The sequence below is a fragment of the Choloepus didactylus genome, chromosome X, assembly GCF_015220235.1.
Source record: "Choloepus didactylus isolate mChoDid1 chromosome X, mChoDid1.pri, whole genome shotgun sequence".
NCBI lineage: Eukaryota > Metazoa > Chordata > Mammalia > Pilosa > Megalonychidae > Choloepus > Choloepus didactylus.
The window spans coordinates 84,206,532-84,230,048 of record NC_051334.1 but is presented as its reverse complement, the minus strand read 5'-3'; the positions used below and the strand labels follow the sequence as shown (position 1 = coordinate 84,230,048).

At 38.7% G+C, this 23,517-nt stretch overlaps 2 pseudogenes; one reads left to right on the top strand and one right to left on the bottom strand.

The window, feature by feature from the left end:
* Positions 1-2,830: 2,830 nt before the first annotated feature.
* Positions 2,831-5,619, bottom strand: LOC119522220 (annotated as a pseudogene).
* A 10,955-nt stretch (positions 5,620-16,574) lies between these two features.
* Positions 16,575-18,087, top strand: LOC119522219 (annotated as a pseudogene).
* The last annotated feature ends 5,430 nt before the right edge of the window (positions 18,088-23,517 follow it).

Genomic DNA, 23,517 nt, shown 5'->3' with positions numbered 1-23,517 from the left:
ATAGAAGATAAAGATTGGGACTGTATAACTTAGTGAAACCCAGAGTGGTTAATGATTGTGATTAAATGTACAAATATGTCATTACATGAGGGAGAACAAATGAATATCAACTTTGCAAGGTTTTAAAAATGAGGTGGTATTGGGAAACAATACAATCAATGCAAACTAGAGTCTACAGTTGAGAGTATCATTGTAGTATTCTTCCATTAATTGTTGCAAAGGCAACGTAACAAAGCTAAATATAAAAGGAGGATACAATGGAAGGGTTTGGGATTCTTGGCATTAGTAATGTTGTCTGACTTTTTTATTGTATTTTATTTTAATTTTAATTTTTCTTTTGTTGCTTTTTAGTTTTCATTTTATTCTTTTCCTTTTTTCTTTTTACTTTTTTCACCTCTTCCTCTATCTTTGTGGAAAAATGGAAAGTCCTTATATAGATAGAGGTGTGAAACGCAGAACTATGTGATTATACAGGAACCATTGTTTACTTACTTAGGATGGAATGTATGGTGTGTGAATAAAACCATCTAAAAAATAAAGAGAGGGATACAAGTGTTGGAGAAAACGTGGAGACAGGGATGTAGCTAATCACCATTGGTGGGGAAGTAAAATCTGGACAGCAGTGTGGTGGCTCCACAGGAAGCTAATCATGGGGTTGCCATAATGTCCTGCAACTTGGTTATTGGGTACATACTTGGAAAAACTGAAAATAAGGTCATGAATGGACATTTGCACTGTGGGGTTATGGTGTCAGTTTTCACGATTTGCAGTGGATGGAAGTGGCCTCAGGGCACCTTGACTGATGAATGGAATTCTGAGCTGTGGTGTATACATTCAATGGAATATTGAGCTGCTACAAGAAGGAGTGAAGTTGAGAGGTGAATGGACATTGAGGACAGTATTTTGAGTGAAATAAATAAGAAATGAAAAGAAAAAACATTATAATGTCTCACTAATATGGACTAACTATAATGTGCAAACTTTGAGAATAGAGTCTGAGAGCATAGGTTATCAGGGGAAGGCTTATAAAGATTCCTAGATTGTAAGCTCTTACAGCAGTTATATCTATTCCTGAGTTATAATGGCTATTTCTAAATTCTGAGATGCTGAGCTCTTTGTGTGTAACCTGGTCAGTCCCTGGCACTCAGTGTGACATCCGAGACTCAAAACCAGAGTCTTGCAGCTCTGAATGTCAACATTACCCCATACAGCAAATTTCAAGGAGTCTGAACAAAGAAATCAGACTTTAATTAGAGGTGTGAACTAAATGGACTTGGTTACAACTACAGTAAATCAGACTAAAGTGTAAAGGATGATATTGACAGTATTTTTAAAACTTCAACTTCTGTGTGAGACCAAAAGAAGAGATGTTTATTAGGTGCAAAATCCATACTTTTTATAACACAGTTTATAATTTAACTTGTATGGTCAGTTTATTCAATCAACATATTTACATGGAACGTTGAATAGGGGGTGAAATCTGGTTTGTTTGTATAGGTTAGTGTGAATCCCCAATATATCCCAGAGTAATTTGGGCAGAGAACAAAAATGTATTTGCAAATCCCCCTTGAGGGACTGGGGAATAATGTGGAAATACTAAATTTCCCCACCTGGGGAATTAATGATATTCTTACAAGCATTGGGGGCTACCAATTTAGAAGGCCAAGCCCTCGATCTTGGGGTTTGCCCTTATGAAGTTTGTTGTTACTGCAAAGGAGAGGTTAACCCTACTTATAATTGTGCCTATAAGTCTCCCCCAGAGAACCTCTATTTTGCTCAGACGTGGCCTCTCTCTCTAAGCCAACTCTGCAGGTAAACTCACTGCCCTCCTCCTCTATGTGGGACATGACTCCCAGTGGTGTAAATCTCCCTGGAAACCTGGGACATGACTTATAGAGATGAGCTTGGCTCTGGCATCATAGGGTTGAGAAAGCCTTCTTGGACCAAAAGTGGGAAGAGAAATTAAACAAAATTAAGTTTTGATGACTGAGAGACCTCAAATAGAGTCAAGAGGTCATTCTGAAAGTTATTCTTATGCATTTTATAGACATCCCTTTTTAGCTTTTAGTATATTGGAATAGCTAGAAGGAAATGCCTGAAACTGTTGAACTGCAACCCAGTAGCCTTTTTTCTTTTTCTTTTTTCTTTTTTTTTTTTTTTTTGCTTTTCATATTTATTTTTTTAAAAATCCAGAATTGATCAAAATGAACAATTATCAAGGATATAAGTGCCAGACACACAGGCTATAAGACAGGAAAGTGTGCCTTAGGAAAGTTAGGGAGACTCATTATCACCTTGCTTTAAAAACTGTACCCAAGAAATAGTTAGCTTAGTTTCTACAGAGCTAGCTTCCATTGCCCTGCTTCCCAACAAGGCATGGCTGGCTCACCTTGCAAGGCCTCAGCAGAAGGACCCCATGTACCTCAGGACAGTACAGCAGCATGCAACTAACTAGAAGGACCTCAGTCCCAAATGGTCTCACACCCATTCAGTGACTTTTGTGTGACATGTCTCAAGCCTTAAAAATATGGCCAATTCAGCACAAAACAATGTTAAGTCTTTATAATGATAAATAAATTGTCCTCTCCACTTTTACATGCAGCTGGAAAAATGATAGGCTAGGGACAGAACATTGTGAAGTTTGTACTGTTGGAATTATCGTTCATTAAATGATCATTAGCTAATGGTCACTAAATTTACACATTAAGGGAATTATATATAGACTACTGCAAAAACACAGTAAGACTGAAGTTTGCTCCATTTCTGCTTAGGAAGTCCCTTCACTCCCAAGTGCCATATGTTCTCCTTTCTGCTCCAAAGTTTGCTGTGACTACTGTTTCTCTTCCTTTTGATCTTCCTTTTGTTCCCCAGAGCCAGAACTTCCAGAGCCTTCTAGCTCAGATGCCATCTTTTTGTATGCCATTTCGAAGAGCTTCAATGATGCCTGCTGAAGGGAGGATGCTGCCTGTCTTATGTTTTCTCCTGTTTCACTATCTTTTCAAGCCAGGAGCTCCCTCAACTTGGAAATCTCTTCTTTTAGCTTGTTGCACTCATCTGCAGGCAATTGATTCTTGAATTCTTCCATCTTGGTTTCTGTGTCTTGAATGATTCCTTTGGCCATATTAATTGCTTCAACTTGTTCTTTCTTTTCTTCGGTCTTCCTCAGAATACTTCTGTGCATTTTTAACCATATTTTCAATATCATCTTTGCTTAACCCACCAGAAGATTGGATAATGATCTGCTGCTCCTGTCCTGTGCCCTTATCTTTGGCAGAAACATGAACGATCCCATTGGTATCAATGTCAAATGTAACTTCAATCTGAGGGACTCCACGAGGGGCTGGGGGAATTCCAATTAAAGTAAGTTGTCCAAGAAGTTTGTTGTCTCCAGCCATTTCTCTCTCACCTTGACAGACTTTAATCTCCACTTGAGTCTGTCCATCAGCAGCTGTAGAGAATACCTGGCTCTTCTTGTTTGGAATAGTGGTGTTCCTGTAAATAAGTTTAGTAAAGACATCTTCCAAACTTTCAATACCCAGAGACAGGGGAGTCACATCCAGGAGCAATACATCTGTGATGTCACCAGCCAACATGCTTCCCTGGATGGCAGCTCTAATGGCCATAGCCTCATCAGGGTTGACAGCTTTACTTGGGGCTCAGCCAAAAAGGTCCTGCACTGTCTGCTGAACCTTGGGCATCCTAGTCATGCCACCAACAAGAATGACTTTTATGTTGCTCTTGCTGACTTCTGCATCTTGCATGGCTTTCTAGCATGGGGCAATAGTTCTCTGTATTAGATCACTGAAGACAATTGTATAACTATATAGCTTACACTGTGTGACTGTGTTATTGTGAAAACTTTGTGGCTCCCACTCCCTTTATCCATTGTATGGATGGATGGATAGAAAAATGAGGACCAAAGTATATAAACAATAGGAATGGATAGGGGGTATCAGATATTTTGGGTGTTCTTTTTTACTTCAACTTTTATTCTTATTCTTTTTGTGTATTATAATGAAAATGTTCAAAAATTGATTGTGGTGATGAATGCACAACTATATAATGGTATTGTGAACAATTGATTTTATACCATGTATGATTGTATAGTATTTGAATATATCTCAATGAAATTTAATTTAAAAAAAAGATTGCTGAAGCAATACCATTTTCATTGTAATCTGAGGACAGACTACATAGGTCAATTGGACCCAGAATCTTCTGAACACTTGGCTTTTTCAGAGTATGTGCTGTTAAAGCTCTTCTATTACCTTTCTTTTTTTTTTTTTTTTTTTTTTTTTTTTTTTTTGTTTGTTTTGTTTTTTTAAATTCAGTTTTATTTAAATACAGTCACATACCATACAGTCATCCATGGTGTACAATCAACTGTTCACAGTACCATCATTATAGTTGTGCACTCATCTCCCCAATCAAGTTTTGAACACATTCTCCACTCCAAAAAGAATAAAAATAAGAATAAAAATAAAAGTAAAAAAGAATACCCAAAGCATTCCATTCCTCCTATCCCTCCCTATTTTTCATTTAGTCTTTGTCCCTATTTTTCTTTTTTTTTTTTTTTATCATCATTTTATTGAGATATATTCACATACCATGCAGTCATACAAAACAAATTGTGCTTTCGATTGTTTACAGTACCATTACATAGTTGTACATTCATCACCTAAATCAATCCCTGACACCTTCATTAGCACACACACAAAAATAACAAGAATAATAATTAGAGTGAAAAAGAGCAATTGAAGTAAAAAAAGAACACTAGGTACCTTTGTCTGTTTGTTTGCTTCCCCTACTTTTCTACACATCCATCCATAAACTAGACAAAGTGGAGTTTGGTCCTTATGGCATTCCCAATCCCACTGTCACCCCTCATAAGCTACATTTTTATACAACTGTCTTCGAGATTCATGGGTTCTGGGTTGTAGTTTAATAGTTTCAGGTATCCACCACCAGCTACCCCAATTCTTTAGAACCTAAAAAAGGTTGTCTAAAGTGTGTGTAAGAGTGCCCACCAGAGTGATCTCTCGGCTCGTTTTGGAATCTCTCTGCCACTGAAGCTTATTTCATTTCCTTTCACATCCCCCTTTTGGTCAAGAAGATGTTCTCCATCCCACGATGCCGGGTCTACATTCCTCCCCGGGAGTCATATTCCACGTTGCCAGGGAGATTCACTTCCCTGGGTGTCTGATCCCACGTAGGGGGGAGGGCAGTGATTTCACCTTTCAAGTTGGCTTAGCCAGAGAGAGAGGGCCACATCTGAGCAACAAAGAGGCATTCAGGAGGAGACTCTTAGGCACAAATACAGGGAGGCCTAGCCTCTCCTTTGCAGCAACCGTCTTCCCAAGGGTAAAACTTATGGTAGAGGGCTCAACCCATCTATTACCTTTCATGCTATCTGGATCAGCTGAGTACTCTCTTTCAACCTACATGGCAGATAATGCTCACCCTGCCCACTCACATTAGACTGTGATATGTGTTCAAAAGAATATTTTATTGTGTTGAGCTATTGAGATTTTGGTGTTTGTTACATTCACTATCCTACTGTGACTGATACATACTCAATAAAGTGGTTTTTGAACTGTACCTGAGATAGAGTTTTGTCATGGTGGGTTTAGAAGAAAAAATATAGATCAGCATTCCCATGACCATATTCCTGTCATATGTCCAGTACCTAACCCACACTACTTTCCTGCCATATACCCCCAATATGGTGAACTCTACATTTCCTAGGCCTCATTCAAGGCCTTGCTCAGAAAAGGTATAATATAAACTTTCAGAGGAACTGAAGCTGGACTATGAAACTCAAGAACTCTTTTTCAGTCTTCATCTGTCTGAGGCAATATTGTCCATTCATTACACAATGAGGATTGTCTTGGTTGCTGAATTTATATATTGATCACCTTTCCCATTCATTTATATGTAAATATTTGTTAAAAATAGCACAATATTTTTATTCTTTTTTTAAACTTTATCAAAAAATTTAAAAAAATTCAAACAAAACAAAACAAAGGAATAAGAAAAACAAATATCCTAAAATAGCTACATTGCTTCCAATATGTTCCTACCATACCCCAAGAAAATTAACAAACCATACTCATTCCTGAGCTTTCCCATATCACTAATATTATCCTCAATATCTTATCTGTTCTTATTAGATTATCATTTCCCTTTAACTAGTTGCTGTCTATCTTTAGGACCTCTATATTCTACAATACGAGACACTTATTTTTATGTTTTTCACACAGTTCGCATTAGTAGTAACATACAATATCTCCCTTTTTGTGTCTGAAAATTAGCACAGTATTTGAGAAAATAATCAGAAAATAAGGAATTGGAGAAGCAAATCAAGAAGGTTGAGGAGGTCAGAGGATAAGGATAATGCCATAAGCAAAAAATGTTTTGTGTTCTCTCTAAAACTTTCCCATAAATTAGTAGTCCACCCCATGACCCCTTTCTAACATTCCAGTCTTTCTTGATGACCCCAGGCCATACTGACTGCCACATTTAACACAGAAGGAAATGAAAAGGTAATGTAATTATCTTCTTTGTTTTACAGCTGTGAAAAGTGAGCTGTGTCTTGCACAAAGCCACATGGATATTAAATGGAAGAGCTGGAATTTGTTATGACATCAGTATGCAAGCATGTTCCCTTAATCATTATGCTCTACTGTCTCTTCAGACCTAAAATATAGAAAGATGGATTTTCATGGAAAAAGGAGTCTAAATAATCTAAAGAAAGCTGAGTGCCTGAGATGTAATGGAGGCTTTAGGAGGAAAAAAACAAATGTACACTGAAGGTTTTAGATGGCATTAATAGAAAAGCATCAGGAAGACCATATAAGAATGTGGCCATTGAGAATTTTGTAAGAATCTTAAAACTTTTGTCAATGCCCATATTTGCTATTTTAGTTTCCTTCATTAATTTTCCAATGGTTAGTAGTGTTAAATCACACAGGAACATTGAGCACATTCAAAGAGATACAAAAGAAGATAGGAGTTAGATAAATGATGTTCCACATTTTTACCAGATATGGTGTGAAAAAAAGAGACTTCCACAAAATATGCCTGGTAATGTCAGCTCTGTATGTAAAAAGGTTACAATCTGAGGGTGGTAGGTTCTTCATCAAGTACAGAAATGAGAAATACTAAGCCAACTAGAACTGAGAAGTGAACCAGGGACTGAAGTGAATTGGTATTGGCTTGCATGTTGGAATTCCCTGATGCATTCTAAGCCATCATTTAGTGATACTTGGGGACCCATGGCTATTCTTCTTGTACCACGTATTGCAATTAGCTCTGGTACCAGTGGAAATCTTTTACTTCCTTTATTATCTGCTCTTCTTTCACCTTTGTCTGGGTATGGTGTAGTGACTGAAAATTAGTGAGCTAGTAATAAAATAATGATTGAACAGTAGGTGGGTCCTTATAAATGGGGGAGATGGAGGCAGGCTTCTTGGTAATTTGGACACATTTTTGTATTAAATCAGGAAAAAGTATCCCAAATTAAAAACTCAACTCACCAACACGTATTAAACTTTTTGGTTAGTAGTGTCTGCTCTAGGTTAAGGTGACCAGTCCTATATTACCTTGAGTTCCAAACAACTTGCAGCTAATATCTCATTCCTCAAAGGTGGCCCTCATCTCCAGACTGTCCTGTATACATCAGGATAGTTTATCTTGGTTAGAAACAGAGAAGCTTCCTTTTAAATTGTGTAAGTGTAGCAATTCCACAGATTAGAGCTCTCTTAGGAAGGAGTGATCCAATCATAGGATTGAGGACATCAGCTAGTTTGGTTCAAGGTTGGCCATAATTAAAGAGAAATAAAAAAAGATTTTGCAGTTCTTGAAAAATGCTAGAGGAATTTCTTCTCTACCTTGAATAGGTGAGTTTTGGGGACAGTGTGAGAAAATACCTGAAAGTTTAGCATTTGTCAGTAAGTTAGAGTCTGTATTTCCTCAGAGATACATTTGCACACATTTTACTTAAATAATAGAAATATTATTTAAAATAGTAGTAATTCAGAAGCAACCTAACTGTCTCATATTAAAAGAAAGGGTAATAAATTATGATACATCCATATGGTAGATTATGTTGGATTATTCCACAGCATTAACAATGATAACTCAAAACATTTTTAATTAAAGGACATGTAAATATGCTAATGATATGTGATAAAAATCCAGAATACTAAATTATCTATGCCATATGTTCACAATTATGACAAAATGTGTTCAAAGAAAACACACAGGGGAGACTTGCTTCAAACTGTTAACAGTAGCTCTCACTCTTGTTTATGGGGTTATGGATGATGTTTATTTTCTCCTTTAAATTTTTTGGTGTTTTCAAGATTTTCCATAATTAATAAGTACATATTTTATAGGCAGGGGAAAATATTGAAAAGAGAAAATTATATAAAGGAAAGAAACAGAAGAGATCTCAGTATCTGCCTGACCATTCTTTTCTACATAATCAAGAATGCCTCACCATGCTGCAGCCTGGAGGTTTCAGGGATGGGGAAGTCATGCTCATATGGCAGAGGTGCTAGCTAGCATGTGTCTGTAGGTTATGTTCATTTGAGGCTTCTCCATCAAAATCACCTGGTATTACCAAGTGTCCACTAAAGCCAGAGTTTGCTGCTTGATTTCTTGCCATGTCGAACAAAGTAGAGACAAGTAAAACTAATGGTCAGACTACTACTTCCAAGAGGCGGGGCAAGATGGCAGACTGGTGAGCTGTAAGTTTTAGCTACTCCTCCAAGAAAGTAGGTAAAAAACCAGGAACTGCGTGGACTGGACACCACAGAGCAATCTGACTTTGGGCATACTTCATACAACACTCATGAAAACGTGGAACTGCTGTGATCAGCGAAATCTGTAAGTTTTTGCGGCCAGGGGACCCGCGCCCCTCCCTGCCAGGCTCAGTCCCAGGGGAGGAGGGGCTGTCAGCTCCGGGAAGGAGAAGGGAGAATTGCAGTGGCTGCTCTTATCGGAAACTCATTCTACTGATTCAAACTCCAACCATAGATAGACTGAGACCAGACACCAGAGACTCTGAGAGCAGCCAGCCCAGCAGAGAGGAGACAGGCATAGAAAAAAAACAACACGAAAAACTCCAAAATAAAAGCGGAGGATTTTTGGAGTTCTGGTGAACGCAGAGGGGGGAAGGGCGGAGCTCAGGCCTTGAGGCGCATATGCAAATCCCGAAGCAAAGCTGATCTCTCTGCCCTGTGCACCTTTCCTTAATGGCCCTGGTTGCTTTGTCTATTAGCATTTCAATAACCCATTAGATCTCTGAGGAGGGCCGTTTTTTTTTTTTTTTTTTTTTTTTTTTTTTTTTTTTTTTTTAAATCCTTTTTGCTTTTTCTAAAACAATTACTCTAAGAAGCTCAATACAGAAAGCTTCAAAGAATTGCAATTTGGGCACGGCAAGTCAAGAGCAGAACTAAGAGAGCTCTGAGACAAAAGGCAATAATCCAGTGGCTGAGAAAATTCACTAAACAACACAACTTCCCAAGAAAAGGGGGGTGTCCGCTCACAGCCACCATCCTGAGGGACAGGAAACACTCCTGCCCATCGCCAGCCCCATAGCCCAGAGCTGCCCCAGACAACCCAGTGTGACGGAAGTGCTTCAAATAACAGGCACACACCACAAAACTGGGCGTGGACATTAGCCTTCCCTGCAACCTCAGCTGAATGTCCCAGAGCTGGGAAGGTGGAGCAGTGTGAATTAACAAAGCCCCATTCAGCCATCATTTGAGCAGACTGGGAGCCTCCCTACACAGCCCAGCAGCCCAGAACTGCCCTGGGGGGACGGCACTCACCTGTGACATAGCACAGTCATCCCTCAACAGAGGACCCGGGGTGCACGGCCTGGAAGAGGGGCCCACTTGCAAGTCTCAGGAGCCATACGCCAATACCAAAGACTTGTGGGTCAGTGGCAGAGACAAACTGTGGCAGGACTGAACTGAAGGATTAGACTATTGCAGCAGCTTTAAAACTCTAGGATCATCAGGGAGATTTGATTGTTAGGGCCACCCCCCCTCCCCGACTGCCCAGAAACACGCCCCACATACAGGGCAGGCAACACCAACTACACACGCAAGGTTGGTACACCAATTGAGCCCCACAAGACTCACTCCCCCACTCACCAAAAAGGCTAAGCAGGGGAGATCTGGCTTGTGGAGAACAGGTGGCTCGTGGACGCCACCTGCTGGTTAGTTAGAGAAAGTGTACTCCACGAAGCTGTAGATCTGATAAATTAGAGATAAGGACTTCAACTGGTCTACAAACCCTAAAAGAACCCTATCAAGTTCAGCAAATGCCACGAGGCCAAAAACAACAGAAAATTATAAAGCATATGAAAAAACCAGACGATATGGATAACCCAAGCCCAAGCACCCAAATCAAAAGACCAGAAGAGACACAGCACCTAGAGCAGCTACTCAAAGAACTAAAGATGAACAATGAGACCATAGTACGGGATATGAAGGAAATCAAGAAGACCCTAGAAGAGCATAAAGAAGACATTGCAAGACTAAATAAAAAAATGGATGATCTTATGGAAATTAAAGAAACTGTTGACCAAATTAAAAAGATTCTGGACACTCATAGTACAAGACTAGAGGAAGTTGAACAACGAATCAGTGACCTGGAAGATGACAGAATGGAAAATGAAAGCATAAAACAAAGAATGGGGAAAAAAATTGAAAAACTCGAAATGGACCTCAGGGATATGATAGATAATATGAAACGTCCGAATATAAGACTCATTGGTGTCCCAGAAGGGGAAGAAAAGGGTAAAGGTCTAGGAAGAGTATTCAAAGAAATTGTTGGGGAAAACTTCCCAAATCTTCTAAACAACATAAATACACAAATCATAAATGCTCAGCGAACTCCAAATAGAATAAATCCAAAAAAACCCACTCCGAGACATATACTGATCACACTGTCAAACATAGAAGAGAAGGAGCAAGTTCTGAAAGCAGCAAGAGAAAAGCAATTCACCACATACAAAGGAAACAGCATAAGACTAAGTAGTGACTACTCAGCAGCCACCATGGAGGCAAGAAGGCAGTGGCACGATATATTTAAAATTCTGAGTGAGAGGAATTTCCAGCCAAGAATACTTTATCCAGCAAAGCTCTCCTTCAAATTTGAGGGAGAGCTTAAATTTTTCACAGACAAAGAAATGCTGAGAGAATTTGCTAACAAGAGACCTGCCCTACTGGAGATACTAAAGGGAGCCCTACAGACAGAGAAACAAAGACAGGACAGAGAGACTTGGAGAAAGGTTCAGTACTAAAGAGATTCGGTATGGGTACAATAAAGGATATTAATAGAGAGAGGGAAAAATATGGCAAACATAATCCAAAGGATAAGATGGCCGATTCAAGAAATGCCTTCATGGTTTTAACGTTGAATGTAAATGGATTAAACTCCCCAATTAAAAGATATAGATTCGCAGAATGGATCAAAAAAATGAACCATCAATATGTTGCATACAAGAGACTCATCTTAGACACAGGGACACAAAGAAACTGAAAGTGAAAGGATGGAAAAAAATATTTCATTCAAGCTACAGCCAAAAGAAAGCAGGTGTAGCAATATTAATCTCAGATAAAATAGACTTCAAATGCAGGGATGTTTTGAGAGACAAAGAAGGCCACTACATACTAATAAAAGGGGCAATTCAGCAAGAAGAAATAACAATCGTAAATGTCTATGCACCCAATCAAGGTGCCACAAAATACATGAGAGAAACACTGGCAAAATTAAGGAAGCAATTGATGTTTCCACAATAATTGTGGGAGACTTCAACACATCACTCTCTCCTATAGATAGATCAACCAGACAGAAGACCAATAAGGAAATTGAAAACCTAAACAATCTGATAAATGAATTAGATTTAACAGACATCTACAGGACATTACATCCCAAATCACCAGGATACACATACTTTTCTAGTGCCCACGGAACTTTCTCCAGAATAGATCATATGCTGGGACATAAAACAAGCCTCAATAAATTTAAAAAGATTGAAATTATTCAAAGCACATTCTCTGACCACAATGGAATACAATTAGAAGTCAATAACCATCAGAGGCTTAGAAAATTCACAAATACCTGGAGGTTAAACAACACACTCCTAAACAATCAGTGGGTTAAAGAAGAAATAGCAAGAGAAATTGCTAAATATATAGAGACGAATGAAAATGAGAACACAACATACCAAAACCTATGGGATGCAGCAAAAGCAGTGCTAAGGGGGAAATTTATAGCACTAAACGCATATATTAAAAAGGAAGAAAGAGCCAAAATCAAAGAACTAATGGATCAACTGAAGAAGCTAGAAAATGAACAAACCAATCCTAAACCAAGTACAAGAAAAGAAATAACAAAGATTAAAGCAGAAATAAATGACATAGAGAACAAAAAAACAATAGAAAGGATAAATATCACCAAAAGTTGGTTCTTTGAGAAGATCAACAAGATTGACAAGCCCCTAGCTAGACTGACAAAATCAAAAAGAGAGAAGACCCATATAAACAAAATAATGAATGAAAAAGGTGACATAACTGCAGATCCTGAAGAAATTAAAAAAATTATAAGAGGATATTATGAACAACTGTATGGCAACAAACTGGATAATGTAGAAGAAATGGACAATTTCCTGGAAACATATGAACAACCTAGACTGACCAGAGAAGAAATAGAAGACCTCAACCAACCCATCACAAGCAAAGAGATCCAATCAGTCATCAAAAATCTTCCCACAAATAAATGCCCAGGGCCAGATGGCTTCACAGGGGAATTCTACCAAACTTTCCAGAAAGAACTGACACCAATCTTACTCAAACTCTTTCAAAACATTGAAAAAAATGGAACACTACCTAACTCATTTTATGAAGCTAACATCAATCTAATACCAAAACCAGGCAAAGATGCTACAAAAAAGGAAAACTACCGGCCAATCTCCCTAATGAATATAGATGCAAAAATCCTCAACAAAATACTTGCAAACCGAATCCAAAGACACATTAAAAAAATCATACACCATGACCAAGTGGGGTTCATTCCAGGCATGCAAGGATGGTTCAACATAAGAAAAACAATCAATGTATTACAACACATTAAAAACTCGAAAGGGAAAAATCAATTGATCATCTCAATAGATGCTGAAAAAGCATTTGACAAAATCCAACATCCCTTTTTGATAAAAACACTTCAAAAGGTAGGAATTGAAGGAAACTTCCTCAACATGATAAAGAGCATATATGAAAAACCCACAGCCAGCATAGTACTCAATGGTGAGAGACTGAAAGCCTTCCCTCTAAGATCAGGAACAAGACAAGGATGCCCGCTGTCACCACTGTTATTCAACATTGTGCTGGAAGTGCTAGCCAGGGCAATCCGGCAAGACAAAGAAATAAAAGGCATCCAAATTGGAAAAGAAGAAGTAAAACTGTCATTGTTTGCAGATGATATGATCTTATATCTAGAAAACCCTGAGAAAGCAACGATACACCTACTAGAGCTAATAAACAAATTTAGCAAAGTAGCAGGATACAAGATTAATGCACATAAGTCAGTAATGTTTCTATATGCTAGAAATGAACAAACTGAAGAGACACTCAAGAAAAAGATACCATTTTCAATAGCAACTAAAAAAATCAAGTACCTAGGAATAAACTTAACCAAAGATGTAAAAGACCTGTACAAAGAAAACTACATAACTCTACTAAAAGAAATAGAAGGGGACCTTAAAAGATGGAAAAATATTCCATGTTCATGGATAGGAAGGCTAAATGTCATTAAGATGTCAATTCTACCCAAACTCATCTACAGATTCAATGCAATCCCAATCAAAATTCCAACAACCTACTTTGCAGACGTGGAAAAGCTAGTTATCAAATTTATTTGGAAAGGGAAGATGCCTCGAATTGCTAAAGACACTCTAAAAAAGAAAAACGAAGTGGGAGGACTTACACTCCCTGACTTTGAAGCTTATTATAAAGCCACAGTTGCCAAAACAGCATGGTACTGGCACAAAGATAGACATATAGATCAATGGAATCGAATTGAGAATTCAGAGATAGACCCTCAGATCTATGGCCGACTGATCTTTGATAAGGCCCCCAAAGTCACCGAACTGAGTCATAATGGTCTTTTCAACAAATGGGGCTGGGAGAGTTGGATATCCATATCCAAAAGAATGAAAGAGGACCCCTACCTCACCCCCTACACAAAAATTAACTCAAAATGGACCAAAGATCTCAATATAAAAGAAAGTACCATAAAACTCCTAGAAGATAATGTAGGAAAACATCTTCAAGACCTTGTATTAGGAGGCCACTTCCTAGACTTTACACCCAAAGCACAAGCAACAAAAGAGAAAATAGATAAATGGGAACTCCTCAAGCTTAGAAGTTTCTGCACCTCAAAGGAATTTCTCAAAAAGGTAAAGAGGCAGCCAACTCAATGGGAAAAAATTTTTGGAAACCATGTATCTGACAAAAGACTGATATCTTGCATATACAAAGAAATCCTACAACTCAATGACAATAGTACAGACAGCCCAATTATAAAATGGGCAAAAGATATGAAAAGACAGTTCTCTGAAGAGGAAATACAAATGGCCAAGAAACACATGAAAAAATGTTCAGCTTCACTAGCTATTCGAGAGATGCAAATTAAGACCACAATGAGATACCATCTAACACCGATTAGAATGGCTGCCATTAAACAAACAGGAAACTACAAATGCTGGAGGGGATGTGGAGAAATTGGAACTCTTATTCATTGTTGGTGGGACTGTATAATGGTTCAGCCACTCTGGAAGTCAGTCTGGCAGTTCCTTAGAAAACTAGATATAGAGCTACCATTCGATCCAGCGATTGCACTTCTCGGTATATACCCGGAAGATCGGAAAGCAGTGACACGAACAGATATCTGCACGCCAATGTTCATAGCACCATTATTCACAATTGCCAAGAGATGGAAACAACCCAAATGTCCTTCAACAATTGAGTGGATAAATAAAATGTGGTATATACACACGATGGAATACTACGCGGCAGTAAGAAGGAACGATCTCGTGAAACATATGACAACATGGATGAACCTTGAAGACATAATGCTGAGCGAAATAAGCCAGGCACAAAAAGAGAAATATTATATGCTACCACTAATGTGAACTTTGAAAAATGTAAAACAAATGGTTTATAATGTAGAATGTAGGGGAACTAGCAGTAGAGAGCAATTAAGGAAGGGGGAACAATAATCCAAGAAGAACAGATAAGCTATTTAACGTTCTGGGGATGCCCAGAAATGACTATGGTCTGTTAATTTCTGATGGATGTAGTAGGAACAAGTTCACTGAAATGTTGCTATATTATGTAACTTTCTTGGGGTAAAGTAGGAACATGTTGGAAGTTAAGCAGTTATCTTAGGTTAGTTGTCTTTTTCTTACTCCCTTGTTATGGTCTCTTTGAAATGTTCTTTTATTGTATGTTTGTTTTCTTTTTAACTTTTTTTTTCATACAGTTGATTTAAAAAAGAAGGGAAAGTTAAAAAAAAAAAAGAAAAAAGACAAACAAGGAAAAAAAAAAAAAAAGATGTAGTGCCCCCTTGAGGAGCCTGTGGAGAATGCAGGGGTATTCGCCTACCCCACCTCCATGGTTGCTAACATGACCACAGACATAGGGGACTGGTGGTTTGATGGGTTGAGCCCTCTACCATAAGTTTTACCCTTGGGAAGACGGTTGCTGCAAAGGAGAGGCTAGGCCTCCCTGTATTTGTGCCTAAGAGTCTCCTCCTGAATGCCTCTTTGTTGCTCAGATGTGGCCCTGTCTCTCTGGCTAAGCCAACTTGAAAGGTGAAATCACTGCCCTCCCCCCTACGTGGCATCAGACACCCAGGGAAGTGAATCTCCCTGGCAACGTGGAATATGACTCCCGGGGAGGAATGTAGACCCGGCATCGTGGGATGGAGAACATCTTCTTGACCAAAAGGGGGATGTGAAAGGAAATGAAATAAGCTTCAGTGGCAGAGAGATTCCAAAATGAGCCAAGAGATCACTCTGGTGGGCACTCTTACGCACACTTTAGACAACCTTTTTTAGGTTCTAAAGAATTGGGGTAGCTGGTGGTGGATACCTGAAACTTTTAAACTACAACCCAGAACCCATGAATCTCGAAGACAGTTGTATAAAAATGTAGCTTATGAGGGGTGACAGTGGGATTGGGAATGCCATAAGGACCAAACTCCACTTTGTCTAGTTTATGGATGGATGTGTAGAAAAGTAGGGGAAGCAAACAAACAGATAAAGGTACCCAGTGTTCTTTTTTACTTCAATTGCTCTTTTTCACTCTAATTATTATTCTTGTTATTTTTGTGTGTGTGCTAATGAAGGTGTCAGGGATTGATTTAGGTGATGAATGTACAACTATGTAATGGTACTGTAAACAATCGAAAGTACAATTTGTTTTGTATGACTGCGTGGTATGTGAATATATCTCAATAAAATGATGATAAAAAAAAAAAAAAAAAAAAAAAAAACTAATGGTCAGCCTGACCAACATGCCACACCAAAGGCCCCATTGAAGAAGGAAAAGAAGAAAGGCTATAAAAAGACAGATGAGTATCTCTTGGCCAGGTTTAAAAGTGATGGTGTGAAATACAAGGCCAAGCTAATTGACATTAATGTTCCAGATGCAAGAGAGGATAAAATGAGCTAAGATTCTATGATAAAACTAAAGGGAATGGCAAAAGCTCCTCAGTCTCAAAGACAACACAAACAAAACTCTGGGTCAACATTTCACTTTCTGGGATAAAATTGATAAACATCCAGTAAATAAAACTTCTTTCATTGCCTGTGACATGAGACACAACTGAGCATTCAGTTATGTATGTGGAGAAGGCCAGCAACAAGTTTGCTGTAAAACAGGGCAACAAGCCATGCCACTGGTCATTGATCTTAAAGATCTTTTCCAAGTATTCTATAATGTAAAGAAAAAAGAAGAAAAGAAAAAGTATGAAGAAGCCAACAAAACAGTAGAGAATGGGAGAGCCTCCTGACCCTTGATGACCAAGCTAACAAGTTCAAATTGTCTTCAGCCAGTGTCTTGCTTCCATCAGACCTCTTTGCTCCTTCTGTCTCAGAATCTCCAGGCCAGATGTCATTTGCAGGCAAACCTGCAACCCAGCAGACCAACCCTCTGGATCTCTTCAAAACAAGTGCTTTTGTCCCAGTAGGGCCCATTATGGGTTTAGGTGGTGTACCAGTTACACCCCCTCAAGCAGGACCACAGGACCACCCACCATTTTTAGCATCCAGTCAGCCCCTTTCAATGGTCCCAGGAGCTATTTTGGGTGGTCAACCTTCAGGAATTTGTCAGTTGCTAATTTTTGGCACAAGTCCAGCTATTCCAGGTTGGAGCCAGTCTTCATCCTTTGCAGCCCCAACTTCCCCTCCAGCCCCTGCTGTTTGGGTCCCTTTAGCATCTGTGGGCACTAATGCTTGGCCATCAACAACCTCTTTCTGGAATACTTTTCAGAGCAATATTTTTTCAGCTCCTATGTCAGCCCAATATTCTTCTATGTTCCCCACTCTTCTGGTTGCTCCTCCTCAGCCACCTCCTAGAACTGCTGCTGAACAGGACATCTGCAATAATGCCTTCACTGCCTTAGACCCACTTAGGGGATAAAGAAGTTAAGGAAATTAAAGAAATGTTTAAGGACTTACAACTGCAGAAGCCACTTGCACCTGCAAGAAAAGGAGATCAGACTTCCTCTGGGACTTCCAGTGCTTTCTCCAGTAACTTTCTGAGCAAACTTGGCATTCTTCAAGATAATGCAGACTATGCTAACTTTGATACTAATCAACTGTTGAGCAGGATCAATGAAACAAAGCCAGCTCCCAGACAAGGTGCCCTTCCAGTTACCAAATCTACTGACAATGCATTTGACAACCCTTTCTCTAAACGTTCTTTCAGTTCATCACAAATCCCTGTGGCTCCTCAGTCCACAGCTCCATATATATATATATATACTTTTGCAAATCCATTTGCATAACTTCTTTGTGTTCAGAGGAGCACAAAGATTGGCTTTTTAGCAAAGACAAATAGCCAGATGCATCCTGACCTCTGCCCTTGTTTCAGGTTTAATATATTATCTGTTGCCTTATTTCTTGCTGCCTGTTCCACTTGTAAAATTCCTTTAACTTTCTAAGTTAAAACTAAACTGAGTCTATGGCTTTAAAATATTCAGAAGCTAAACTCTCTAGCTTAAATGTTAATGAAGTAGTTTCCTTGCTTGAGCCCTTGCCTATTGTGTCCCTAAAACCTTCAAGAACACTCTACCATGTACCTTCTGATTGGAAGATGCAGTCACTACAAACCCCTCAGATAAATTGTTTTATATAAACTTTCAAATCCTTATAAAAATGGTTCCTGGCCTGAGAATCAGAGAATTATTAGGCTAGGTTCCAGGAAAGCTCCTTTAAATGCAAATCTCAGAGACACATGCAAATTGTTTTTTGTAAGTATAATACATTTGTTTCAACAAGGTGTTTTTCAAAAGCAGAGGAGGAAGAAATGGTTTATTTCAGTGGAGCAATACTGCCACCAAAAGAAAAATGTTAAAGAAATACCCATGATGAGAGGGAATGAGGGAGGGAAAGAATGAGGGAGGGAGGGAGGGGGCAGAGAGAGAGAGAGACTTTATATGTACACTAACTGATTTCCTGACTTTGCAGAAGTCTTGCACCATAGATCATAAGGCAATCAATTTTACTCCCCCCAGTAGTTACTAATGAGCATGGTCATGCCTACCTTAGTATTGTGTCATTTGAGTCCTCACCAGAGAAAATAAGACACCCTGTGGTGAGAGGATGAGATGATAGGATGTGCTAAACAAGCAGGTCAGGATCAAGATGTGGTAGGATAGATGAACAGTTGTTTAGAAGAGTAGTTATCAAACTGCACTTCAAACTGGTAGGGGATCAGTGGAAGTGCTTCAGGAAACTCTTCACTGTAGCTCCTTTTATATTTTTTGTGTGTTGAATTTCCATGTTCAATTTCATTTAAAGAATGATAAGGCAATATCAAAACCACTGGCCTGTTGAATCACCTAGTTTTTGATACTTCCTTTTGTATGCCTATAGTGTCAGGAGGTTCAACCTGGTTTGTGGGATTAAGACCAGAACACTTATCCCCCTCACTTGGTCCTTTTCTCAGCCCTGGTTGAAATCATACCATCCTTAAGTTCATTTGCTTTTTTGGAATACACTATACAGTTGGGGGTTGTCAGGAAGTGAAAGATGAACTCCTCCTATGATGAGACTATAGCTGATCATGTCCCCACTAGACATTCAAAACTCACTCCCCATGTACTCCAATTTATCATCTGGGGATGTTGAGAAAAGGCAGGAGGTATGGAGGAGAGGTCAGGCCTGAGTGTTTTAAGCAGTGATATGACATGATAAGGATTCTTATTTTAATTAGATAAAAGGTTTTTAAAGCTCATCAGGAAAAAAGATTTTTAAATAGTTGTTAAATTCTGAAAAAATAGAAATGATGAAGAACAAGCTTACCAAATATTAAAATGTAAACCCACAGTGATTAAAACAGTGTGATACAATGGAGACTTCCAGGGTAGATGGCAGAGTATGGAGCTCCAGGGTTCAGTCCTTCTACCAAAATAATTATTAAACATGCAGGATCTGTTTGAAACATCTATTTTGAAACTCCAGAGGATAGAATACTGTACATCACCCAAGGAAAAGCAGCAGGAAGAGTCAGATAAATTACAATATAGAACTGTAAATTGCTCTCTCCACATGGTGGCTATCAGTGCCCATCCCCCATTATTGTGGCAGGATGCCATGGGGCCCAGTCCCTGGCTAGCTGCTGGTGACAGAAAGGGATGTAAAAGTCCTCTTCCCCAAGAATAGGGGTTGACAGAGCCAATGACTGATCATGGCTTTTGAATGGGTAATTCAGATTGCTTCTTCCCAGCTCCGAGGGCAGCTATTATTTCAACCCACCTAAGACAAAGGTGGAGGCAGCCCTTGTTTCAACCCCACCCCAGCAAATGTAGTAGCAGCTATTGTTTCAACCCTCCCCATAAGGGGGCAGATGTAATGGAGATTTAAAGCTACAGCACTTCCTCCGAGCTGTGTGGGAGCAGTTAGCTGACAGACTGCATTTGCTGGCAGGCCAAGAAAGTTCAGGGATCCATTGGAAAAGATTTTGGAGCCCTCCTGATCCACTTCCCAGGGCACTTAGTAGCTGGTCTGTGCACTTTTCCTGGGTCCCTGGACCTGTCTTCACTGAGAAAGTTTGAAGGGGGAAATTTCTCAGGGGTGGCTCTCCACCCAGAATTTGCTCTTCAAGCAAAAGCTGTGTGAGACAGCAAATGGAATGCAAAAATCTATAGAGGCAAACAGTCTGGGACATAGGCCTACTGGTGTCAAATCCTAGGAGAGGGAGGTCAGCATCCTGGGAAACAGAGAGGACAAACTCCTGTAGACAGAGGAACTACAAAACAACAAACAAGCAATGGTCCAGGACAAGATAGAGGCTCAGAAAACAGGGAAATCCTTTCACACTGCATTCACCTTTGGCAAATATTCCTGATAGGAGAGCTGAAGTGCAAGAAAATGTCTGTCTGATCACCAGCTGGTTATAAAACCAAGAAACAGATATCCCAGGGAGAAAATTATATTAATAAAATATATTTTAAAATATTAAACTGTACAGTGTGCAACAACAGAGCATGAGACCAGCAAAGAAACAGGCCCATCAAAAGGAAGAGGATAAAAGTATGGAAAACATCAATGAAGAAGACAAGACCATGGACATACTGAAAAAAATACTTTAAAAAAGGATCCTAAAATGCTCAAGGAGATGAAAGAAAGCAAAGAGAAAGAACTAAAGAATACCAAGAAAACAATGTATGAACAATACAAGGATCTAAGTAAAGAGATAGAAATTTTCAAAAGGAACCAAACAGAACTAATGGAATTGAAGACCACAATAACTGAAATGAAAAATGCCCAGGAGGGTTTCAAGAATAGATTGGAGCTGGCAGAAGAAAGAATCACTGAAAATGAAGACAAAGCATCTGAAAAGAGTCAGACTGAGGAGCAGAAAGAAAAAAGAAATATTAAATGAATATAGCCTGAGTGCTATGGGACACCATCAAGCATACCAGTAAACACATTATGGAATCCCTAAGGGAGAAGAAAGAGCAAAGGGGACAAAAGGAGTCTTCAAAGAAATAATGACAGAGAACTTCCCAATCTTAGCAAAAGATGTGAATACGTGCATCCAAGAAGCTCAGAGAATACCAAACAGGATAAGCATGAAGAAAAACACACCCTGTCATATATTGATTACCCTATCAAGTGCAAAGGACAAGGAGAGGGCTCTGAATGCTACAAGAGAAAAGCAGTGTGTTATGTACAGGTGTGCCACAATTAGAAAGCAGTGGGCTGAAATACATAAAGTGCTGAAGGAAAATAACTATCAGCCAATAATTTTATATCCAGTGAGACTCACTTTTTAAAATGAGGGAGATATTAAGATATTCCAAGATACGTAAAAGCTGAGGGAGTTCTTCATCACCAAAATGGCCCAACAAGCCATGCTAAAAGGAGTTATTCAGACTGAAAGGAAAGGGCATTAGACAGTGGTTCAAAGCAGCATAAAGAATAAAGACCTGCAGTAAAGATAAACATTTGGGTAATAATAAATGTCTACATTATTGTATTGTATAGTTTGGTATGTAACTTCTTACAGGTACTAAAATGCAAATGCATATAAAGTAATGATAAACCTAGGTTTGGGGGATGCAATGTACAAAGATATATATAAGAGTAACAAGTAAAAAAAATGGTGAGTGTCAGAGGGGTATAAGAAAAGTACATGTGCCTGCTATTGAAGATAAGTTGGTATCAAACTAAATATGATTGTTATGTATTTAGGATGTTAAAATTTAACTCCATGGTAAGCACAAAGAAAATAAAAGAAAAATATATCCAGATAGAAGTGAGAAGTCACTCAATATGGTACAAAAGAAGGCATTAAATACAAAAGTAAGCTTTAATAGAAGTGAGGGACAAAAACAGTATGACATAAAAGGCTAAATAGCAAAATGGCAGAAGAAAGTCCTATATTATAAGTAGTGACTTTAAATGTAAATTGATTAAACTCTCCTGTCAAAAGGCAGAGATTGGAAAAATGGATAAAAAAGCATAACCCAACTATATGATGTCTGCAAGGCACTCATAAAAAGCAAAAATACAAGTAGGTTGAGGGTGAAAGAATGGAAAAAAATATATACCATGAAAGTAGTAACAAAAAGAGAGCTGGGATAGCTATACTAATATCAGATAAAATAGACTTTAAGTCAAAAACAGTTACAAGGGACAAAGATGGTCATTATACAATGATAAAGGGAACAATTCAACAGGAAGATGTAATAATTATAAATATAAGTGCACCTAATAGCAGAACCACAAAATATATGGAGCAAATACTGACATATTTGAAGAGAAAAATGGATGGTTCTACATTAATAGTAGGAGACCTTAGCACACCACACTCAATAATGGATATAACATTTGGTAAGAACATTGATAGTGAAGTATGGGATTTGGAAGGGACACTAAACATGTAAGACCTAACAGACATATATAGAACCCTTCAATGAAAACAATACAAATTCTTCTCAAGTGTTCATGTATCATCCTCCAGGAGAAACCCTATATTGGGTTGATATTTTTAAAAATATTGAAATCATGCACTGTATATTCTCTGACTACAAAAGATTGATGCTAGAAATCAATAACAGAGGGGGAAATGGAAAATTCACAAATATGTGGAAGCTAAACAAGCTCTTAACCAACTAATGGTTAAAGAAATCAGAAGCAAAATTAGGAATTATTTTGAGGTAAATGAATATGAAAATACAACATACCAAAACTTATGGGATGCAGTGAAGGCAGTGCTGAGAGGGAAATTCTGGTTCTCTGGAAGATTCCACTTACAAGACTGAAGTGATTTGACCTGACTTTGTGCTCACCCAGTGCACAAAAGTTTTCTTTGGGGGCATTTACAAAAATATTTGGAGGCAATTGTTTAACTTTGTGAATGCCCAATGTGGTGGATGGACAAAAATTAGGCTAACCAAAACCTTATAAAGAAAAGCTGGGTAATGCACATATTCCTGGGAATCTAAAGGCCATGCACATGCAAAGGGTTGTGCACATACTCAGGAAAACAAAAAGAAGACCTTGAACTCTCACATATGGATGACCTTGAGGTTCTGAAGAAACATGAAGTGAGGAGTAAGGAAGAGTTCTCAGCCTCCTGGTTTAGTGCATATCGTGAGCCCCAATATGCTCAACAAAGACTAGGATACTTATTGATTCCAGGCATTTAAGGAAATCTCTATCCAAATATTGGCTTCCCACTAAGCAGACTGAGGATAGACTTCAGT